Raw genomic sequence first — 21,628 nt, 5'->3', positions numbered from 1 at the left:
TTGGCAACTTCTCACCAACAGAGGAGATAAGCAAGCAGAAACTTCATTATTCCTCTGTTCCAAGATGACCATCCAATCTGGCTCCTAATCAAGCCAGGATCAGCGGTGGTGCAGGCAGATACCCTGGCCACTATGTCAGTGGAGCAGCAGGTAAACCAGGAAAAAAAATGTTGTTAACTATGGCTGAAATTCAGAAGCCATATATGTAAAGAAATCCGAACCTCAGGAGAGGCTATACAAGAAGGAAGTTGCAAGGCATCTGATGGAGATACTTGGAAAGAAAAACTCCCAGGACCTTCATTCTCATTCAGAGAATAAGCAGACCCAGGCCTTCGATGTAGGAGGTCCAAAGACACTGTAGCATCCTCATTCAGGAAGAAGGGTTACAGTGCCAGAAGGGACAGAGACTCACAGAGGCAAGAGAGACCTGTCAGGATCAAGAGGGGCTGAGAACAGAGCTATAGGGGACAGCAATGAGCTTCAGTAATGAGACAGATCTTCAGCAGGTAACTGGATAGGAAGAAAGTGGAACATCAAGAACCGGTAAAGGAAGGGGGTACATTTTTAAATGCTAGCTAACTATAAGGAAGAAGGAGACATGAATTATTACAACCTTTTTACAATTCTCCCAGTTATGTCTGCAACCTACTAGTAAAATCTGAGATGCCTTAAACATCATGAACAGGCATTACTGACAATAAAAAATGAAGGCTACACTGCCACATAAACATGACTTAACACCTGGGACTTGTAAGACCATGTTCTGAAAGTCCAGCAGTTTATTTTATTTATTTTACCTACATTTTTATACCAGATATAGCCCTGATCCAAATGGACCCTTTCAGGTCTACCTGTGGTTACCTTAAAAATAAATGAAATACTACTAGATTGAAACAGTGATATACAACTAAATACATACATATTATAGTGGAAAATAACACTGCAAACTAGAAATATGAGCTGAGTTAATATCAAGCTGTGCAAAAGTGTAAATTCACAGTAGTATATGAAAATGTAAACAAATACCATACAGTATTTAATTAATTATGTACAAATCCACAAAGCAAATATATCCAAAGACACCCGATAAATGTTCTGCTCAATAATAAAAGCAATCCAAACACCAACAAAAGAGCAGAACAAAACAATGGCCTCAGGTCCAGTTTTATGAAAAAGTATGTCATTCAAATAATACACGCAAGTGCTTTCACAGTCATATGGACTTCTTCCTCAGACGTTAACACATAAAACATCAACCCTCTGTTTAAATACAAATACATACAAATTATTTAAAGTCTGTGCCTCATATAAGCTTATGCTTATATGCTGTACAAACTTTAAGTAATTTTTATGTGTTTAACTGGTTGTTATATAAAGGGCAAATCCCTTTACAAATCTAATAAGTGTAGACTGGAATGTGATTGAGATTTGTATTTAAACAGAGGGTTGGTGTTTTATGCATTAATGTCTGAGGAAGCAGTCCATTTGACTGTGAAAGCTCTTACGTGCATTATTCGAATAAAATACTTTTTCATAACACTGGACCTGAGGCCATCGTTTTGCTCTGCTCTTTTGTTGGTGTTTGGATTAATTATGTACAAAGTTTTACAATATTTACAGGGAAGGAAGCTGAAGTGGGGGCGGGGGATCAGAAGTGGAAATAGATCAGAATGATGACAGTGATCAGCAAATGGAGGAAGAGAGAGAGGAAAGGTATGGACACCACAAAATACATAGCATGAGGAAGGAAAAAAGTTCAGATGTCAAAAAGGAGGAGGTTGAAGAAGGGTTATAGAAAGTGGGAGGAAAAGCAAGAAGTAAGTAAGGTAAAATAAAATGAAACCAGGCCAAGGAGGGAGAAGCAAGGTAGAGAATGGGAAGTTTTAAAGAGAAGAGACTAAATACAGGGCATTAGACTTTGGAACTTGAAAGAACAACATAGGCATTAGGCGGGGAGTGTTACAACAACTACAAGTTTAGTAAAATGATGCTGACTACAGAGACAAAGAGAAATTTGTCTCTTCTATAAGGACATTTCTTTTTAAAAAGAGCATGGAATTTGGGTTGAGAAATGCCTTTCAGGGATGTCTGGAAGAATTCCCACAGCTGTGAAGCAAAATGGAAAAAAGCTACATTTGCTGCATTGGTGGTTGGTTCTTGGGATTTGAAGAGCTAGACCACAGGATGGGCTGGACATACATTTGTAAGATGAAGTCCTAATGGCCAGGAAGTAGGAGTGGAGGAGGAAAGAGTTTTGATTTAGAACTTTAAAAATAACTGATCAGTGTAAATGTTTGACATATTGCACTGAAAAAAATGTGGCTTTTTAAAGAATAAGACAGTGATGTTCTGTCTTAACAGAAAATATTACAAACATGCAGATTTGACTGCATATGGTATGTAGGGTACTGAGATTCTTTTTAGAGGTGGTAGCAAGGCATATTCTAATTTGGCAAAGAATATTCCTTTTCTAATAGCATTTAACCTTCAGGGGAGAAGGGGGGGGGGGGGCAGAAAGTGAGAAGTCATTCATCCCCTAAAGAGAAGTTGTTAACATTAGCTCTAGACACTCAAACTGTATGTGTTGATGAAGGCAAAGGCCAATACTGAAAGATATGGGTGAATGAAGGGGTGTTACATCATTGACGGGGATTTTCCTGGTTAAAGAATATGTAGGAAGTTTCTTATGTGTCTCAAAAAGTATAGCTTCCTTTTTTTTTTCTTTGCACATGTTCAGAATAAGCCAGCTGATGTGAAATGTGAGGTCTGATAATAACTGAAGCATGACTGCAAGAGGGAAAAAAAGGGAAGAACTGGATCTACAGATTATAATGCCATCTGCAGAGGGAAGAGGGGTCCAAAATTAATCAATAAATTACCATTCCATCTGCATATAGTATAAACAGAGTTTGGTAACATCATTGGTTCCTTCTAATAAACAAAAAGAAAAGGACAATATTTAGGATGGAGACCTAATAACCTCTTTTGACAATTACGACCAGCTGTGTTGGAGAGAGAACTGTTGAACCTCTGTAAGGCATCGAGACTAATACCTAGTGCTGTGAGGAAATGTAAAAGCAATTTGTGATCTACCAAACTGATAACTTTTCTAAGATCTACAAAGTTTACACCAGTCATGTTGCTTTTATCCATATTAAGGAAAGTGTCATCAGTTAATGTACAGATGACACTCATAGTGCTTTTACCAGTTCAAAATCCATGCTGATGTTGGGACCCAAGGAACAGGATGGAATATATTTGACTAGTTATGGTTAAGGGGATATAAATTCATGCCTTACAAAACAATAGAATATCCCTTTAAGTTAATGAAGGACACTACAAGATGCGTGGCAAACTCCACTATGAAGCCTGCAACAGTGGTGAGCTGCACAGGAAGAAAAGAATGAAATAATGAGCTCAGCAATTAAAGTCTGTCTTTACAGGGAAACAGTAGAGAGATGTCTGCAGAAAGCTGATACAGGAGCTAGTCATACATGCTATCGCAGGTGCCACGAGAGTCACTGACTTGGAGGCTCCAGGTTCTAGTTATTGGCAGAGAATGATATGACATGTGTGCAGTATCTGATTCACATGCATGTTTAGTCCAAGACATTTATGTGCACACAAACACACATACGTATATTAAAAATCTCATTCAACTGGATCCACGGAAAATACCAAACTTCTGAGCTCTGATGGTGCCACGTTACCACTGACATGACTGACATTATTAATCCAGATCCACTTGTTTGGCACCACTGATACCCACACAATATGCCAGTTTTACAGGTTGTTTAAAGGGTCAGTTTTTTATGAATAAATTCTTTATGTAAGCAAATAAAACAACTCGTCCTTTTCTGTCATCATAGTTAAACAGCTTCACCACCCCTCCTACCCTGACCTAACATAAACACACACATACACACAAACCCACAAAGGATTTTCCCCAAATGGTTTTCACTATGTGATTGAGTGAAGCAGTTAACTCATAACCTACTCACATTTAGCACATTAAGGCACAAAAAAGAAACTTAACAGATTTTCCCCTTTAATAACCAAAACAAAAAAATCATTTAGTTGCACCCCTCACACCTGATAATGAATATAAAATCAGTCCTGACAGTAACCCAATTCTGAGAAAGAAATAAGCTTCTAAGCTGTGGTAATTGTGCAGTAAGTAGAGTTTTTGCTCAAGTGGAGCCATTTTAGGACACTATGGAATTAATGATTTCAGTAATGACCTAATTTGACTAAAAAGTCTACTGACATAAAAGTGAATAATGATTCAGTTTCATGTTCTTTTCTTTTTATAGCACTGAAATTCCTGCCCTATGCTGATAACTGCATCATTATTACCACTGCTATTCTGAAATCCAAATGTTAGTATCAGAAAGCTAAAGGAATCTCCAGAAATATCAATGCTGCAATTAAATATAACAGGAAATGAATACCACTCGTTTAACAATATAACTGAGTAGATCTGCAAATGAGATGAAATGGTGGGAATAGATTTAAAATAAGGTTTATATCCTCAAAATGGAAAAAAAAACAGGATCCAACCAAGAGACACACTGAGGCACAATAAGCTAGCGCTTTCATCCACTTTTAATGATGTGAACTTCTTCAGAAAAAACAATAATAACCACCTACCCATCTTTTAAATGATTCATTACAGGAAATAATGTCATAATCTGCACAGTCAAATAAATTTAAAGTAATAATACTATATAAAATAATTAATATATCTATAAAAATGTATATACATACATATAAATACTACATGTATAAATAAATACAATATATCGGTATGTTATTACATACCTTATATTTATCTATATTTTAAAAAACATTTTATATTAATGACTTCATTAAGCCCTGATATATATCAGCCCCAAAAGGAGCTGCCAAAATGCTTCCTTCTGTTCTAATGTGTTGTCAATGTCACCACCAAACATTTTTTTCTCTACATAATCTAAAACAAAAATTCAAATTTCTTAAAATCCGTGCAGGAAAGAGCATGTCTAGCTAAAGAATTGTTTTTATCTTTTTTCTTTATAGCTAGAACATGCTCATAAATTCTACGTTTTAAAACTCTTTTTGTTTTACCTATATAGTAATTTTTGCATGTGGAACAAGTAGCCATGTAGACTACATTTTCACTATGGCAATTAAAATATTTATTTGCCCAGAATGTTTGTCCCAAATGTTCTATAGTGATAAAGGACTAATTACACATCAACCTACATTGTTTACAGTCCTTACATGCAAAAGTACCTTTTTTGTTACTAACTGATCTATCTTTATAAGTTTCTGACTTCTGAGAAGTTTCTAACGTCTGTCTAATATTTGTCACCTTTTTGTATGTAAACTTTGGTAAATGACCCAAAGATATACTTAATTCCTTGTTACCTAAAATAATTCTCCAGTTCTTCTCAATAATTTCCTTTATACACCAAATTTCATTTACTATTGGCAGAGGAAATGCTATGTTGAATTCTTGATTCTTTCTTTTATTACTGTGATGTAAACATATTGGAGCTTCCACTATTATGTCGCCAGAAGACAAAATGGGCTGAGCAACACCTTTTCTTAAGAGTGAAACCTCTTTTTCTATTCCCTCTAACCACCTTTGGTTATAACCCCTTTGGAGAAATAATTCTCTAAGAAATGTAAGCTCATTCCAAAAAATATGTTCATCAGAAGTAAGCCTACTTAGTCTGATCATTTGACCCTTGATGACACCTTTTTTCATGTGTGTTGGGTGCAAACTATCCCTGTGCAAATACTGATTTGCAAAACATGACTTCCTATAGATTCTACTCTTAAATTTTCTTGTAACATTATCTATGTTAAGTGTCAAATCCAAGAAATTAATTTGTTCACCAAAACCACCTGAAAGGTTTATATCCTGCTCCTTCTCTGTAAAAACTGCTCCAAACTGCAAGAAAATCACTCTTCTGAAGAAAATAGGGAAGTAACTTACATGTTTTGACAAAAATAAAATAACAATATAAAAACCGGCACTGACCTGAAACATCTGTGGAAAGAATATCAGATGCAGAGATGATGGTGCCCTCCTTCCCTCCAATAAACTTGAAAATATGAGAATAAAAATGTAAATACCCAGACTTCCAGCTGAGAAAAACCAAAAATATGTAAATGACTAGCTTTCCATCTGTACGTGAAGGGAAGAACAACAGATGTGCAAAGAACAGTTATGTTGACCTCTGGACCAATGGATGTGGGCATTTCAGAGCTGTTAGGTTATCAGGTGGACTTTTCAATAATCATTAGTCTGACAGGATGAGAGAAAACTAAATGTGAACTGAAAAAAAATAAAAAACAAGGGTATCTTACGTGATGGCCAGTGTATCCCACATACATGTCAAAGGGATAAGGGAAAAGTACAAAAGTGAAGCTAATGCAACTCTCTGTATCCTGTAGAACAGAACCAGGTTAGGGCATAAGATGAAAAGTTGCCTAATAACATAAAAGATGGCACACTGATAGTACTAAAGATAAACATGGGATACATATGAATACTACTTTGGGTCTCCATGGAAAACATGCCACAGCCCTAGTGGAACTAACTCCATTAAGAAAACATCAATAAATAAATAAAATTAATTAAATGAAAAATAAGATAACTCAATGAATCATTACCGAAAAAGAAAGTTAAAGGTGACTGCTATAGTAATCCTGTTAGTAAGAGGGAAAGCTGGATATTGTGCTACCTAGAAAAATAGAATTTACCTTTGTTAGGGGAGGTCAGGAAGATCTCTCTTAAAATGAGTAACAAATGTCAAAGGGCACATACACAAAACTTGTTTTCATAGCACTATTTTAAACAGTTTGCCTGCACTGGTGGTGTAGAAGGACAGAGCCATGAGTATGGTTCAGGTGAACAAATTTGATTAGAGGCTTGAGCACTTGAAGGTGCAGGCAGGGATGATAGTCATGGCCATTGCTTGTTAAGGCAGTGCTCATGGCCAGGGGCAAATCTGTATTTTCCATTTCTCTAATGGAAATTGGGAGACAACCACACAGTGCTTCCACTGGGGGTACATGGACATTCTGCTAAACTAAACCACTTGTGGTAGTGAAGGGCAGTTCAGTAATGATGTCTCCTGCATGCTCCACCAATGCCCTGTTATGAAAGTGGGTGCAGGGGGGTAGGACTTAAAAACTTCCTGACCACCCCTGTCTTAATGATGACCCATCCTGATCGATCCTTCCACCCAGTGATGGGGGAACAAATGGCCTGACTGGCCAAGAGAGGGTTGATGACCGGAATTCAGTGGGGTCAAAGTAGAGCAAAAAAAGTTACTTCAAACAGTTCAAAATACTACACTACTACAATACACTATTTGCAATATTGTCCTGTAAGAATGCAGAGTTTGAGTGTTTGAACCACTGAGCTGATAACTTATCCTAAAACTAATTTTCTCTTTACAAAACTACTGCACTGTAGGGCAAGCTGTCATTAAGGAAACAATACAGGCAGTATGCACTTGTCACTATGGGGTTGCTTTGTGTTGTAATCATAACATGAGATATATGAGAGAGGAGGGTCGTGAGTGACAGAGAAATATAGCAGAACAGGTAAACCTCAATGCTTATTAAAGAAGTCTGCAGCTATGTCAGTAATAGATGTAGATATATTACATGATGATAATTATGGACAATTAAAATGTTAATAGTGATCTTACATCTTCCATCCAATTTTGTTTTTTGATCACTTTTTAGCATTAATTTTTTGAAAGCACAAGAGTTAAGCCAATCAAAATTTTACATGTGACCTTTATAATTTTACATGTGGCTAAAGACAGGCTTGCTAGCACTCTTTTTTCTTTTTATTCCATTAGTTAGGGAGGCTGTTGATTTGAAGCTGACTCTCATAATTGTGGAAAAGTACTTATTCCAAAGACAGCACCCCACAGCTGTATCACAATCATCCTGTTTTGTGAGACAGGCCTAGTTCATAATTCTGAGCTTAGACAGCATATCTCTTTGTTACTTCTGAAGGACCTGTATGTCATGCCTGCAACACTTACTTTGTGCCTTTGCTGCTGAGATGATGATGCATTGCAGTGTTCATTAAATGAGGGAGTTACTACCTGAGATATAGAGAAGGTTTCAGGAGCATCACTGAGGAACCAGTCTAGTCAGAGCTGGTTAGTGCTATAAGGATTTAGCCTAGTGGAAGTACACACTGTGTTAGGAATAGTTTGCATGCACAGGGCTCTAGGGATCACTCGCAGTAATGTTAACCTTCCCCATGAGCATACCAATGGGCCTGTTCATACAGGGTGCGAGTGCACTGTGGCTAGGCTCTTGATCAGAATGTTAGGGGATGAGGCCACCATGTAAGTTAAGGTACACCTGGACACCAATGAAAACAAGCACTCTTTCTCTTCCTCCTCCTCTTTCCGACCAATGAAAACAAGCACTCTTTCGCTTCCTTCTCCTCCTTCCGACCAATGAAAACAAGCACGCTTTCTCTTCCTCCTCCTCCTTCCGACCAATGAAAACAAGCACTCTTTCTCTTCCTCCTCCTCCTTCCCCTCTTCCCATTTCTTGTGCCTGGTGTTTGACTCTGAAAAGGCTGATACATTTGTCCAGTGGCTTAATAAAGCATTTATTCAGGCTTTAATCAAGATTCAAGGACAACAATAATAACCAAGTATTTCTTCTGTACCTTGCATTCAAATAACATGTATTTATTGTGACTGCTTCTTGTATAGCAATACTCTCCACCCTTTCTTTTGGTATAGGCATCACAAGGTGGGTCTGGACTAGGTTTAATTTCCCCAAGCTCAGAGGATACCTAGCAGGAGAAGAAAAATATACTAAGGAAGTACTTCTAGGGAGACACCCATTCCACTTGTTTTACAGATTTCATAATTTGTATAATGCATCTTGAAGGTACAAAACCTTTGAAATCTGCAGGCATATAACCTCCAAGCACAGCCTTCAGGTTGAGTAAGCACTAGGTGACAGGTTAAATGAAGAGTTTTACTAGTTAGCTAAAGCTGACTGTGCTTGAGGGGGAGACAAGACAGGCACAACAAAGTGAAAGAAGGGCTACTGACAAGGAAGCTGACAATATCAGGACTCTGAAGAAGCCGGTATAACTGGTGAAAGCGCTTAGTCCAAGTTTGTTTTAGTTTGTTTGCTGAATTTGGCTGAATCGTGTTGCTGTTTTATGGTGAATAAATTCAATTTTTATTCAATGGTTCATGGTGGAATTTGTGTCTACACATCTCCGAGGTTTGGATGGTACCTTCATTGTCATTCATTTGAACGCTGTGGTCGATAATTTTTGCTTTTTACTTGTGGATTCCTGCATTGGGACCAATTCTCTTTCTTTTTGACTGAAGCTGACAATATCATCACATAAGGAGGCGTTCTAGGAGGGACGTAACTGACAAAAAGTGCTATAAGTAAGCAGAGCTATATAGGAAATGCATGGGAGGTAAGAATTTGCTGCACCCTAAGTCTAGCTGCTGGCAATTTGGCACTGAAAAGTGGTTAAGAGCCTCAGCCCACAAACAAGTCCTAAACACGGAGTACACAGCTGGTCTACAATTACAGTAGAATGGTGGTATTAACAGTAGAAAATTAAGGCATGTTAATACGGCAAAGCAACTCAGACTAGGATAGCTTCCTCACACAATTTTTTACCTCATGGCTTGTTCATATGAAGTATGCATTAGTAGGTTATGTAGCTAACAGGTACACTTATAAATAGCTCAAGCTAAGTGTAACAATCCTATAAAAGAGTACCTGACTGAACAAACAAGACCCTGAAATGTAGCATATACATCTTACAATATTTTATGTACTGCAAACCATCTCTCAGATAACTCCGCATCCAGAGATAACAGTGTTTAAAAAAAGTTGTAGAAGTCATGATGCTCCATTCACAAGTGAAAGGATAGCTAGAGTGTAATAATCATGGCTACAATGAGCTTCATGAATACAGACATACGGATGTGCTCCTAATGATCCTGTTTTAAGGAAAACTATTTCCCCAGGCCTAATCACACTTGCAAGAGAAAGCAGATAAATGACAGATATACACAGATGTGCTGTCTGCGCTTGTTTCAACGCCTCAGTAAACACTATATGCTGCCTGGTTCATTACCTGCCTTAGTCACAAAATTATATACTCTGCAATCATCAGCAGAGTAACATGATCATAGGCAGACAGTACAGAACTGGTCTATGGTCTCCCAGGCAATGGAAAGAGTCAGAAGGTAACACCACGTGTACTTGTACCTGGCACATACTGACCGCCAGGGAATTGTGAAGACAGACATGTTTTATTTGATGACAGAAGCTGCTGACTAAGAATTTGTCGACATGGAATGCACCACTGGTAACAGCTACCCGCTGCTATCAGGTCCCACCTTTCAAGAGTACAGAGCAGTCATCTAGAACCCAAAATCAATCCATGTGTCAAGGGTGACGGCCAGTTGAAGGGTTGCTCACAATGCACTGGCTATAGTCTGAATGTTTGCACCACTCCAAGATTTACTGTTGCCAAAAACAAGATGTGGGGAGATGTATGTTCAGTGAAATGAATAAGGGCTTTACAAACATGCATTACAAGACCAGTCCCATCAATGAAATGACACAGCTTTTCCCTTTTCACTTCCATGGATGAATGATAGATCAAGAATGCCTAACAAGTACAATGCAGCATAATTGGTCACTACAAGGTCACAGTATCAGCTAAAATGACTGTACACTGAAGGAATGTCACATTGACAATGTACAATGAAAAGCTAATCAAATACTACATTATAAACATAAGTTGTTAGATATATACTTATTCTGAAATAATTGTACCCATACAAAGCTGGACAACTAAATAAAATTAAATAAAGAAAACAGCATATACAAGCTCCATAGATCTGACTATTCTCAGCATTGTATCAAGATAACATCTAAAATCCAATTCCAATAATGTGGGCAGCTCAGTGCAGAGAAAGTACCTATAGCTGCATCACTGTTGCTTTAAAGTTTGAATCTGGAATAACACCACCTGAATCTATCTTCACCCCAGTCTAGCTGCGAGCAGTGTGGAAAGTACAGTTGTATACACTTACCATAAATGCAGATGTTCGAGTGTATTCACTGTTGCAGTCATCACACTTGGGTTATCTTGTCTGCAGGTAGCCCTCAGTCAGCCCGAATAACAGAGACTTAGTATTTCTGCATTGGTTGCTGTCGCTTCAGGACTGACGTCAGGTCATCAGGGGTATAAAAACAGTCAGCCAACGCCATTACATCAGTTTTTCTTGCCCCAAATGTCAGAAGCCCCCAAATAGGGAGCTAAGTTATGATGGAAAAACACCACCAGTAAAAAGTAAATACCAACAGCCCTGTAAGGGGTGAGTAAGAGAAATAGAGAAGGAGAGAGAGAGAGACAAGGGAGCTGGAGGGTGGGAAACCAGGACTGCAACAGTGAATACACTCGAACATCTACATTTATGGTAAGTGTACACAACTGTACTATGTTCTTCATGTTTCACTGTTGCAGTCATCACACTTGGGTTGATTCCCAAAGCTGAAGAATGGGTGGAGGCACTCAAGAAGAGTTGGGGCTGGCTGGTATGCCCTGCAGGACTGCTGTTGCAAAACCGGCCCTGGATTTGGAAAAGATAGGCAGGTGGTAATGCTTGGTGAAGGTGTGAACAGAACTCCAGATAGTAGCTTCCAGAATGTCCCTGGTAGGGACTCCTCTGAGAAAGGCTGTGGAGGTTGAGGTTGCCCTAGTGGAATGCATTCTGACCCCCTGAGGGGGTGGTTTCCCATGGTGTTTGTAACATAAATGGATACAGTGTGCTATCCATTTGGAGATGGCTTGTTTTGATATGGCCTTGTCCTCTGCCCCTGGTGCAAAACTGACTAGAAACTGGTCAGATTCCCTGAAGGGCTTAGTCTTATCAAGGTAGAATCTGAGCTGTCTGTGCATGTCTAAAAAGTGCAGGATCCTTTCCCCCCTTATTCTGAGGATTAGGGAAAAAGGTGGGCAAACAGATAGAGTGGATGAGAGCCACACTGGACACCACTTTAGGCATAAAAGTAGGATTAGTCCTGAGGGAGACCCTGTCAGCATGAAAAATAATGAAGGGTTCCACAGCCATAAGTGATTGTAGCTCAGACACTCTTCTAGCTGAAGTGATGGCCAGAAGCAAGGCTGTTTTCCAAGAGAGGAATTTTAACTCTGTTGATGCTGCAGGCTCAAAGGGGGTTAGTGTGAGCTTTTCCAGCACAAAGTTAAGGTCCCAACCAGGGGTGGGGGCTCTTCTTGGTGGCCTTAAGTTGTCTGAGAAAAATACTGTCAGGAACCACCACGGTTAATGAAATTGAGTTTTATTTTTAAAACAAACGAGCGCTTTCACGCATTAATATGCGCTTCATCAGGTTACAATTTGTACAAGAAATGGATTCCCTTTATATAGTAAAACCAGGATCAATTAAGAAAACAATTATCAATCTCTCAATTAATTAAAACATAATTGCTAGGGTGGAAACACCCATTTTTTACATCATCCCAGTGAGCAAGTTAAGCACTAAATTGCAAGTAAAAGAAAGCATTTTTTACATTTTTAAAAACAGTTCTGAATATACGATAACAAAGCTTCATAAATTGTAAAGCCAATAGCATCTATCTCTACGATAGTTCATAACCATCTAATGTGGCGTGTCAGATATAAATTATATAGAGCTGCATATTCAAAATAGTGCACATTGTATCATTTAAAATAAAACAGCCTAGATTTGCTAGCAGAGATAGGTAAAGTTGCATCTACTGAATATTGCGCATTGTGCTGTTCTAAATAAGACAAACTAAACATGTTGTCAGATGTAAATAAGAACAACTAGTAGTTGTTTCTTTACTTTATACAATCAATTGAGTCATGAAAAACAGACAGGTTTAAAAACGCCGATGTAACTATAGCATATAGTAAGCTGTAATATTCATGTCTCAGTCACCTCTTAGTGTGGCGCTTGCTATAGAGATATCATCAATTATTCATACTTGGTTAAATAAAACAACCTAAACTTGTTATCAAAATCCATAAGAAACGGGCAACATTAAAAACGCCGATGTGGCTATAGCATTTAGAAGCTATATTATTTATATTTTAGTCATCTTTTAATGTGACGCTTACCGTATAAATCATCAGCCATCATAATGTATTTATAAAATAATGGTTAAACAATAACCTGTAGATTCTACTAGCTGATGTTAGTGCCAGGAGGTGCTGTTTCCATATAACAGGAAAAATAAAACTAAAAATTAAAATTTTGAAATGGCATTCCGTTTGTTTAGGGAATAAAGGAGCAATGTTTTATATCTATGTTAAAAGCATTGACATAATATGTCAAGAACGTAGGAGGCACAATATTATATGTATGACACAAATCTTATAATATATCTTATACCATGCATAGTAAAAAGGTGCTCTATACCAATAGAACACAGGTAATATCCTATTATAATCCAAGATGGTACATAATAAAGAGGAGATAAAATATATGTCATCCAATTGGATGAGAATCACTCTTGCAACGATATAAAAACTATATACTATATTTCCAGGTATAGGACGGTCATACGGTCATAAATGAATCTCCAGGATTCTGTATATTTGCTGTGGTCTATTTAAGCCTATGTTTTCAGCGTTATTCAGTAAGACTCATGGTTATGAAAGGAAACAAAAAAGTGTGCTTGTTTAGATTATAAGCATAGCCTTAATGAAAAAATATATATCGTTAAACATGATTAATCAATGATAAGCATATAACATTCATTTGACTATACACATAGTCTCATTCATGGTCAACATTAAATATATCTTGTAGAACGTGCAATGAATAGATGTAAAGCTTCGTTAACTGCTTGATTTAACGAAAGAGTTCGCTCCCATAGAGCACATTTGGGAGCATGGCAACTCAGCTTCCCGGTATAAAACAAACATCTTTTCCGGGTGTTATAATGACCAGCACAATTGATATATATTGATGGTCCCTAATAGATCTGTATAAACATCAAAAGAAAATATTTCATCGATATTCACTCACATTCAACAGACAATATGGCAGCATGCTAAGGCTGTCAAAACATAAAGCCACTGACTTTAGGCAGGTCAAAACATTGAGCTCAAATTGTCAGGATATAAAGCCACTAACCTTAGCAAGTCATAACATTAATGCACAACACTTAAGCATGAGTTAGACATTAAATAGCCACAGAATGGCCCTTAGGCCATCTGCATATAGTATATAAATAAAAACATTATATTTTATTTCTATATTGGACCTGACACTGTGATACTAATTAAACTCCAGTGTCTCTTATATAAAATTAATAAAGAACCAACTTGTCAGGCATGCATAGTTGCACATTGTCAAAAGATATTCTTGAAATATTTACATGACTAAGATGTAGCTGTATGTCCAGCTATACTACAAACTGAGATATTACTATAGGTCCAGATATGCTATAAATATAGACGTGGTATTATATCTGTTATGAAGTCACTAAAGTAGTATAAGATCTTAGAACGACCCTAATAAAGCAGGACGTATATTAATGGCAGTGTTAAGCCCTGGAGGTACATGCGCCCTTAGCCTTAAAATCCATTTAAGCTCGAACATTTCAATAGTGCCAATGTGATCTCCCTCTCTCCTATTCTGATTAATAACTTGTAGTACCTGGAAACTAAACCTATGTCCAGAGTTCTCATTACAATGTATGGCTAGTGCACTAGTTGGATTGCCCTTTCTAATATTGTAGACATGATTATAGACCCGATCTCTGAGCCTTCTAGAAGTCATGCCTACATAATAGCTGTCACATTGGTCACATTTTGCGTAATAGATGACATTTTGAGTGTTACAAGTTGCATAGAAAGTGGCTCTAAAATTTAGATTAGTGCCCGGGACCCTAAGATCCTGTTCCCTACTTATAAATGTACATATAGAACATTTGCCACATGCATATGTGCCCGTTTTTATCTGAATTCGAATATCAATTTGTTTCACCTCATATTTGTCTTTGCATAAAAGCCTCTTTAGATTCATACAGTTATTAAATCTGAAGCTAGGCTTATTGCCTAATAATGTGTGAAGATATGGTTCAGATAATAGAATTTTCCAATTCCCCTTTATAATTTTAATAAGTTGTTCAACATCATTAGTGTATTTGATATCATATTTAATTTTGCCATTTCTCTCAAAATCATGTTTTACTTTCCCTCTTGGGTTACCAGAGGTGGTATTATTCATAGCAGCATCTATTACTTCATTAATCAAATTCATAGGATATCCTCTATCCATGAAGAAATCCTTCTGTTGCTCAATCAAGCACAAGGCATCCTGTCTGTCTGTGCATATTCTTAGTATCCTATTGATCTGCCCTTTTATGATGTTACGGAAGATATGTCGCGGATGCATACTGTCATAGTGGAGGATACTATTTCTCCAACAGGGCTTACGATATAAGGTAGTAACAAGGCAATTATTGCCATTTTTTGCTATAGAAATGTCTAGGAAGTTAGCTCTAACTAAGGAATATTCATAGGTGAACGTAAGAAAAGATGTTGTACCATTCATATAACCTACAAACTCTTCCAGCTCTTCCGCACTACCATTCCATAACATAATGACGTCATCTACAAAGCGTCTGTAGATGACAACTTTATCAAATCTGAAATCACAAAAAACATTCTCCTTCTCCCATCTATGGACAACCAGATTGGCATATGTTAAGACAGGAGTGCCCATGGCTACTCCCCATGTTTGCGCATATGTCATATCATTGAACAAAAAAACATTGTTGTTTAGAACCAAATCTAAAAGACAGCAAATGTTCATAATCTCATTGCTATCTATAGTTCCTTGTTCAATTAGATGAAACCTAATAGCATCTAGCCCATACTCGTTGGGGATGCTGGTAAAAAGACTCTTTATGTCCATTGTGACAAGTAATGTATTAACATTAAGTTTTTCAGTTACCAGATCTTGCTTCAAGTCTTCTAATAAGTCATAAGAATTTTTAAGAATGGTTGGTATTTCTTTGGTCATCAAACCCAGCTTAGACTGTATATATAGGGATGCATTCTCGGTGACCCAATGGTCACCCGATACTATAGGTCGTAATGGTGGAGGGTACTCGCCCTTGTGCAATTTTGGCAAGCCTTTTATGACCGGTATGAGAGGTGATTCTACCTTCAAAAAATCATATAATGGCTTATCTATTGATCTTGTCATAAGCATATCATATAACGTATCATGTACATAATTAATTATAGATGTGACCTTAGATTTATCAATGATTTTATAGGCTTTATCATCATTGAGCATCGCATTCATCAACTGGTCATAAAAGCTCTTGTCAAGGGCGACAACTCCCCCTCCCTTATCCGCTGGTTTAAATACAACATTCTTATTATTGATCAAAGCATCTAGAGAGTGTTTCTGTATGTGATTCAGATTTATAAAGATGTTACTATGTTTATCACATTCATAATAACTGTAAAAGTCCTGTTCACATGTTCGCATAAAGCACTCTATGGTTGGTGTTAGTGGAGGTATAAACGAACTTCTCCTTTTATATGCTGTTACATTACAGGCTGAAGTGCAGCTATCAGATGGATCATCTTTAAAGAGCATTTTAAGGGATAGCTTCCTTGCAAACAAACGTAAGCCTATGAGAGTGTCAGATAAAACGCTACGACAGGAGGGTATGAAGGATAACCCTCTGTTAAGTAATGATTGTTCTTCTAATGAAAAAGATCTATCCGTCAAATTAAAGAATAGAGAATTCAGTTCTTCATTCTTCTTCTCCGCTCTGGTGTTTCTTCCGAAAGTTTTCTTTTTCCTCTTCCCCTGCTCCCAGAACGTGTACGTGTTGTGTCCTTGTAGGGGAGTGGGAAGTTTAAAGGCATAGGTACGATGAGAGTGTTATTCTTGCTGAAAGTTTTGGGTTTTGTACCTGAGCTTTCTGATGTATTCAAACCAAGTTGGTTACAGGGTAAAGACAAACTAGGTGTATTGGAAGCAACAGGCTCATGATGATTAGTATCATCCACTTGTGTAGGAAGAGCTGATCTATTACTTGATGGTTCTATTAAAGTAGTGACTGTGCCTTCACTGATTACATTCGTAGTTGACAAAGAATGGGTAACATGAGCACTAGATTGTGTATTAGCTCTGGGCCATATAAAGATGCGCCCTAGCTGAAAATCTTCACAGTCACGTTTAAGCTTCTTAATTTTCACTTGTTCTAATTTATTACTATACAGCATTAACTGTCTATTCATAGACTGTATTTTAGAAATACAGAACTCAGTCTTAAAATTAGCAGTTAAATAATCATATTGTTCCTCTACCTTAGCCAATAGTTCCTTTTCGATGGGTGTAAAATACTCCAACAGAAGCTGTATATATTGATTCCCAAAGTCAATATTTAACCGCTGGCGGCCTTAAGTTGTTAGCCCCTCTCAGGAACTGCTTGATGAGAGGGTGAGAAAAGAGAGGTGGCTCAGTGTTGTAATGAGCCGAGATGGCAGAGGCATGGATCTTAATGGAAGAGAAGGATAAGCCTTGTGGAATAGGGCTGCTAGGTAATCCAGGATCAGAGGTAAGGAGGGCCATGCTGTATCCGCTCCTTTAGAGTGAATCCAGAAACAATACCTTTTCCACTTATCAGCATAGGATTTCCTTGTACTGGGTTTTCTGGCTTCACTAATGACGTCCAGTACCTGCTTGCTTAGGCTGGCCACTGGAGGCGAATTCAAGGAAGAAGCCAGGCTGCAAGGTTCAGGGATTGCAACTGCAGATGCAAGATCTATCCCTCCTGCTGAATGAGGAGGGCTGGGATCTGGGGTAGGTGCCATGGTGGCACCGGTGACAGACTGCGCAGTAGTGGGTACCAGTGTTGGCATGGCCAGTCTGGGGCAATCAGGATTGCCCTTGGTCTTTCATGCCTTATCTTGAGTAGTACTCTTGTAAGAAGAAGCAGAGGGGGAAATTCATAGATTGAGAGGTTTATCCACTTAAAGGATAGGGCATCCACTTTCCAGGCCTTGCTGTGAGGTACCCTGGTGCAGAATTTGCTGAGCTGGTGATTGTAGGGGGAGGCAAATAGGTCCACCTTCAGGATACCCCATTTCTGGGTTAAAAGGCTGAAGGTGTTGAGGTCTAATTGCCACTCGTGTGGGTCTAGAAGATTTCCGCTTAAGTCATCTGCCAGAGAGTTTTGTTTGCCTGGCAGGAATTGAGCTTGCAGGTGAATATGCATGTCCAAGGCCGTGTTCCACAGGGTCATGGCTAGCCTGCAGACTGGGTAAGAGTGGGTTCCCCCCTGCTTGTTGATGTACCACATAACTGTGGTGTTGTCTGTTTTTAATAACAGGGGTCCTGGTGAGAGTAGGGATCTGAAAGCTGTCAGAGTGTGCTGAACAGCTAGCACCTCTTTTTGGTTAATGTGCAGATGAATTTGGTTTGGGCACCAGTGGCCCTAAATGCACCTGCCGTTCAGATGTGCACCCCAAGCATAGTCTGATGCATCTGTGGTTAGGGTCTGGGCAGCATAGGGTTGTGTAAACGGAAGTCCCTTGTTGTGGTTGCATGCTGCTGCCACCAAAGAAACTCTGTCCTGAGACAAGGTATGATAGTTTCCAGGTTCTGAGAATGTTGGCACCAAAGACTTTTCAAATACCACTGAAGTTTCCTCATATGCAGTCTGGCATATGGAATTAGTATAATGCAGGAGGCCATGAACCCTACAGCCTGCAGGATTTCCCTTGTGGATAGATGGGTTCTGGTGGCCAGTTGAGCAAAGTAGCCTGTCGGATAGGCTTGTTTTTCTTGAGTAAGGAATGCCATCTGGGATGCTGTGTCCAAGCTTGCTCCTAGGAATACAATTTTTTGACTGGGGACTAGTTTTGATTTCTTTTTGTTGTCAGTGTACCCCAGGAAGGTTAGAAGATCCTTTACAAATGTCAGGTGCTGCAACAGCTTTTCCTGACTGTCTGCCTGAATCAGGCAATCGTCCAAGTACGGGTATATTTGAAATTTTCTCTGTCTGTAATAGGCAATGGCTGGAGCCAGGCATTTTGTGAAGACTTTGGGAGCAATGGATAAGCCAAAGGGAAGTGCAGAGAACTGATAATGCATAGATCCAGGCCTGAAACGTTGATATTTCCTGCATGAGTCCCAGATAGGGATGTGCAGATAGGCTTCCTTTAGGTCTAGGGTGGCTAACCAGGCATCTTTGGACAGCATAGGGAGAAGCTGCTGTAGGGTGAGCATTTTGAATTTTGGTACCACCAGAAAGGTGTTTAGAATGGATAGATCTAAGATTGGGTGCCAGATGACCTCTTTTCTGGGAACCAGGAATAGTCTGGAGTAAAAACCTTGGCCTATCTGTTCTGCAGGAACAGGCTGAATTGCCCTTATGGAGAGCAAAGATTGAACTTGGTTTTGTGCTTCTGCCCACTGGTTTGGAGGAAAGTCTGGGAACCCTTTTGGGGTTGGCAGCATGTGGAAATAAAATTTGTACCCCTGGGATATTATGTTGAGGACCCATCAATCATTGGTGATGGAGGTCCAGTTTTTTGCATGGTGGGCAGGTTTTCCTCCTAGGGACATGAGAAATTGGGCAGAGGTGAGGCATGGAGTTGAGAAGCCATTGTGAATTATTTCCATAAGGGGGTGACTTAGCACTCCCTGTTTTAGAAGTGGAGGTACTCCATTGCTTAGATCTCTGCAAACTCTGAGACTGTAATCTGTAGGGGTCTGTTTTCCCTGGGTCTAGTTTGAGATGGCCTTGAGGGGGCTGGAAAGGACCAATGCTTCAAAGGGCAATGCCTACTGAATCTTGGAGGCTGCACATGCCAAAAAATCTTTGACTGTCTGCATAGACTTAGCCTTTTCTTCCATCTTTTTTAAAACCACTTCTGCTTTGGTGCCAAACAGATTGTCCTTGTTCAAAGAAGCTTCCAGTTATTTTGATTTGACATGGTCTGGCAAGGTCTGGTCCTTAAGTCAAGCATGCCTTCTAAGTACAGAACCTGTGACTGCTGCCCTGCAAGATGCTTCTAGGGCATCAAACCCACATTGCACGGTATGCTTGCTGACTTGGCTTGCAGAATGCATAAGCTCCTGTAATTCTTTATTTTTTGCACAGTCAGAAAAGGTAGATAATTTTTGCTTTATAAGTTCCATAGTATGTTGCTGGTATTTCGGCATGTGGAACTGAATTCAATGCTCTAATGGGGAGAGTTGCAGATATTTTCACTTTTTTACCCCACCTGTCTAAAGCTTGGAAATCCCTGTCCGAAGGGTTGGGATTCTTAGCTGTAGTTGCTTTTACTCCTTTAGTCAGCAGTAGGATTTTTGAAGAGAAATTTGTGAGAGTCAGGAACTCTATAGTACCTGTTTGGTTTCCTTGGAGCAGGGGGTAAAGTATCAGGAGTAATACTGGATTCAATAAAGACATCATCCACAACATCCAGAACAGGAGGGATAGCTAAGGGTCTGTGCTGTGGTAAATCTAAAAATTCCCTGAGTCACTTTTTGGACTGAGGATAATCCTGGCATTCCCAGTGGAAATGCTCTCTCAAAGTATGTAGGGTTTCTCCAAATGAAAAATCCTCTGGAGGGGAAGCAAAAGGAATGGATTCCTCTGCATCTGAATCCTCATAGGCAGATAAAGGCATGTCTTCATATTCAGAAACCTCAGAGTCATCGGACTCTTGGTCAGTTAAAGCTGCTGGGGACAGGTCTCTTTTTTTTTTAGCAGGGGAAGGCTGGCTTTCCCTAATCAGCATGATCAGGTCTTCTGCCATTTTAAGCATTTGAGATCGTGGCAAGGAAGCAGGCACTTGAGTTTGAGTTGTCGGTTTTTAGGCGTAGCTCATACTCTTGGCCTTAGAAACTCGGTAGTCTTAGAAATAAGTGAAGACGTGAATGAAGTTTTTGGTTTGTGTCAAATATCGGCAATGCAAAGAACTTCCTCAGAAGCCGGTGCCTGCACAGCAGCTCCAGAACCATCCAAGGTAGAGACATTCACAGGTTCCGTGGTCAAAGAAGAGTCTCACAGCATACTGGACTCCAAACGGGTCTCGGTAGCGGCCTGCAAATCCATCGAAGCGGGCATCAAGGGCTGCGAAAGCGCCTTACTGAGTACCGGCGAACTGGTGACTAGCTTAACGAAAGCGTCGTCGGCAGTTTTGGACCTGTGCGGTCTGTCTCTGTCTTTATCCTTACGTTTTTTCGGAAGATCGGTAGTCAGATGGCTTACCAAAGCCATTTCGGAATACAGAGATTGAGAATGAAAGTATTTAGCTACAATAAGGGCCCAACAATGAATAGTTCGGCCGTTGAACAAAGCACAAAACCGACAGCGAGCTACGTTGTGGTCTGGGCCTAAACAGGTGATGCAGTAAGAGTGGAAATCTCAGCGTGGTATTTGCTTTCCACAGGCGAGACAATTGTTAACTTTTTCTGACATCAGTTAGAACAAGAAAAAAGGATCCTCAACAGGGGACTTAGCTTTAGAAGACTTCAGGATGATTCAATTTCAGAATGAAAACTCAGGTAG

At 39.1% G+C, this 21,628-nt stretch overlaps 1 protein-coding gene across 4 annotated transcripts in view; it reads right to left on the bottom strand.

The window, feature by feature from the left end:
• The window catches only part of LOC122804340 (serine/threonine-protein kinase PAK 6-like), a 1,141,536-nt gene that overhangs the window by 465,079 nt on the left and 654,829 nt on the right, over nucleotides 1–21,628 (bottom strand). The gene's annotated exons all lie outside the window — the stretch shown is intronic.

This window comes from Protopterus annectens, chromosome 6.part0 (assembly GCF_019279795.1).
Source record: "Protopterus annectens isolate FY-2018-M chromosome 6.part0, PAN1.0, whole genome shotgun sequence".
Lineage (NCBI taxonomy): Eukaryota > Metazoa > Chordata > Ceratodontiformes > Protopteridae > Protopterus > Protopterus annectens.
Note: the sequence above shows the minus strand (reverse complement) of the source record. Positions and strands in the feature narration are given on the sequence as shown.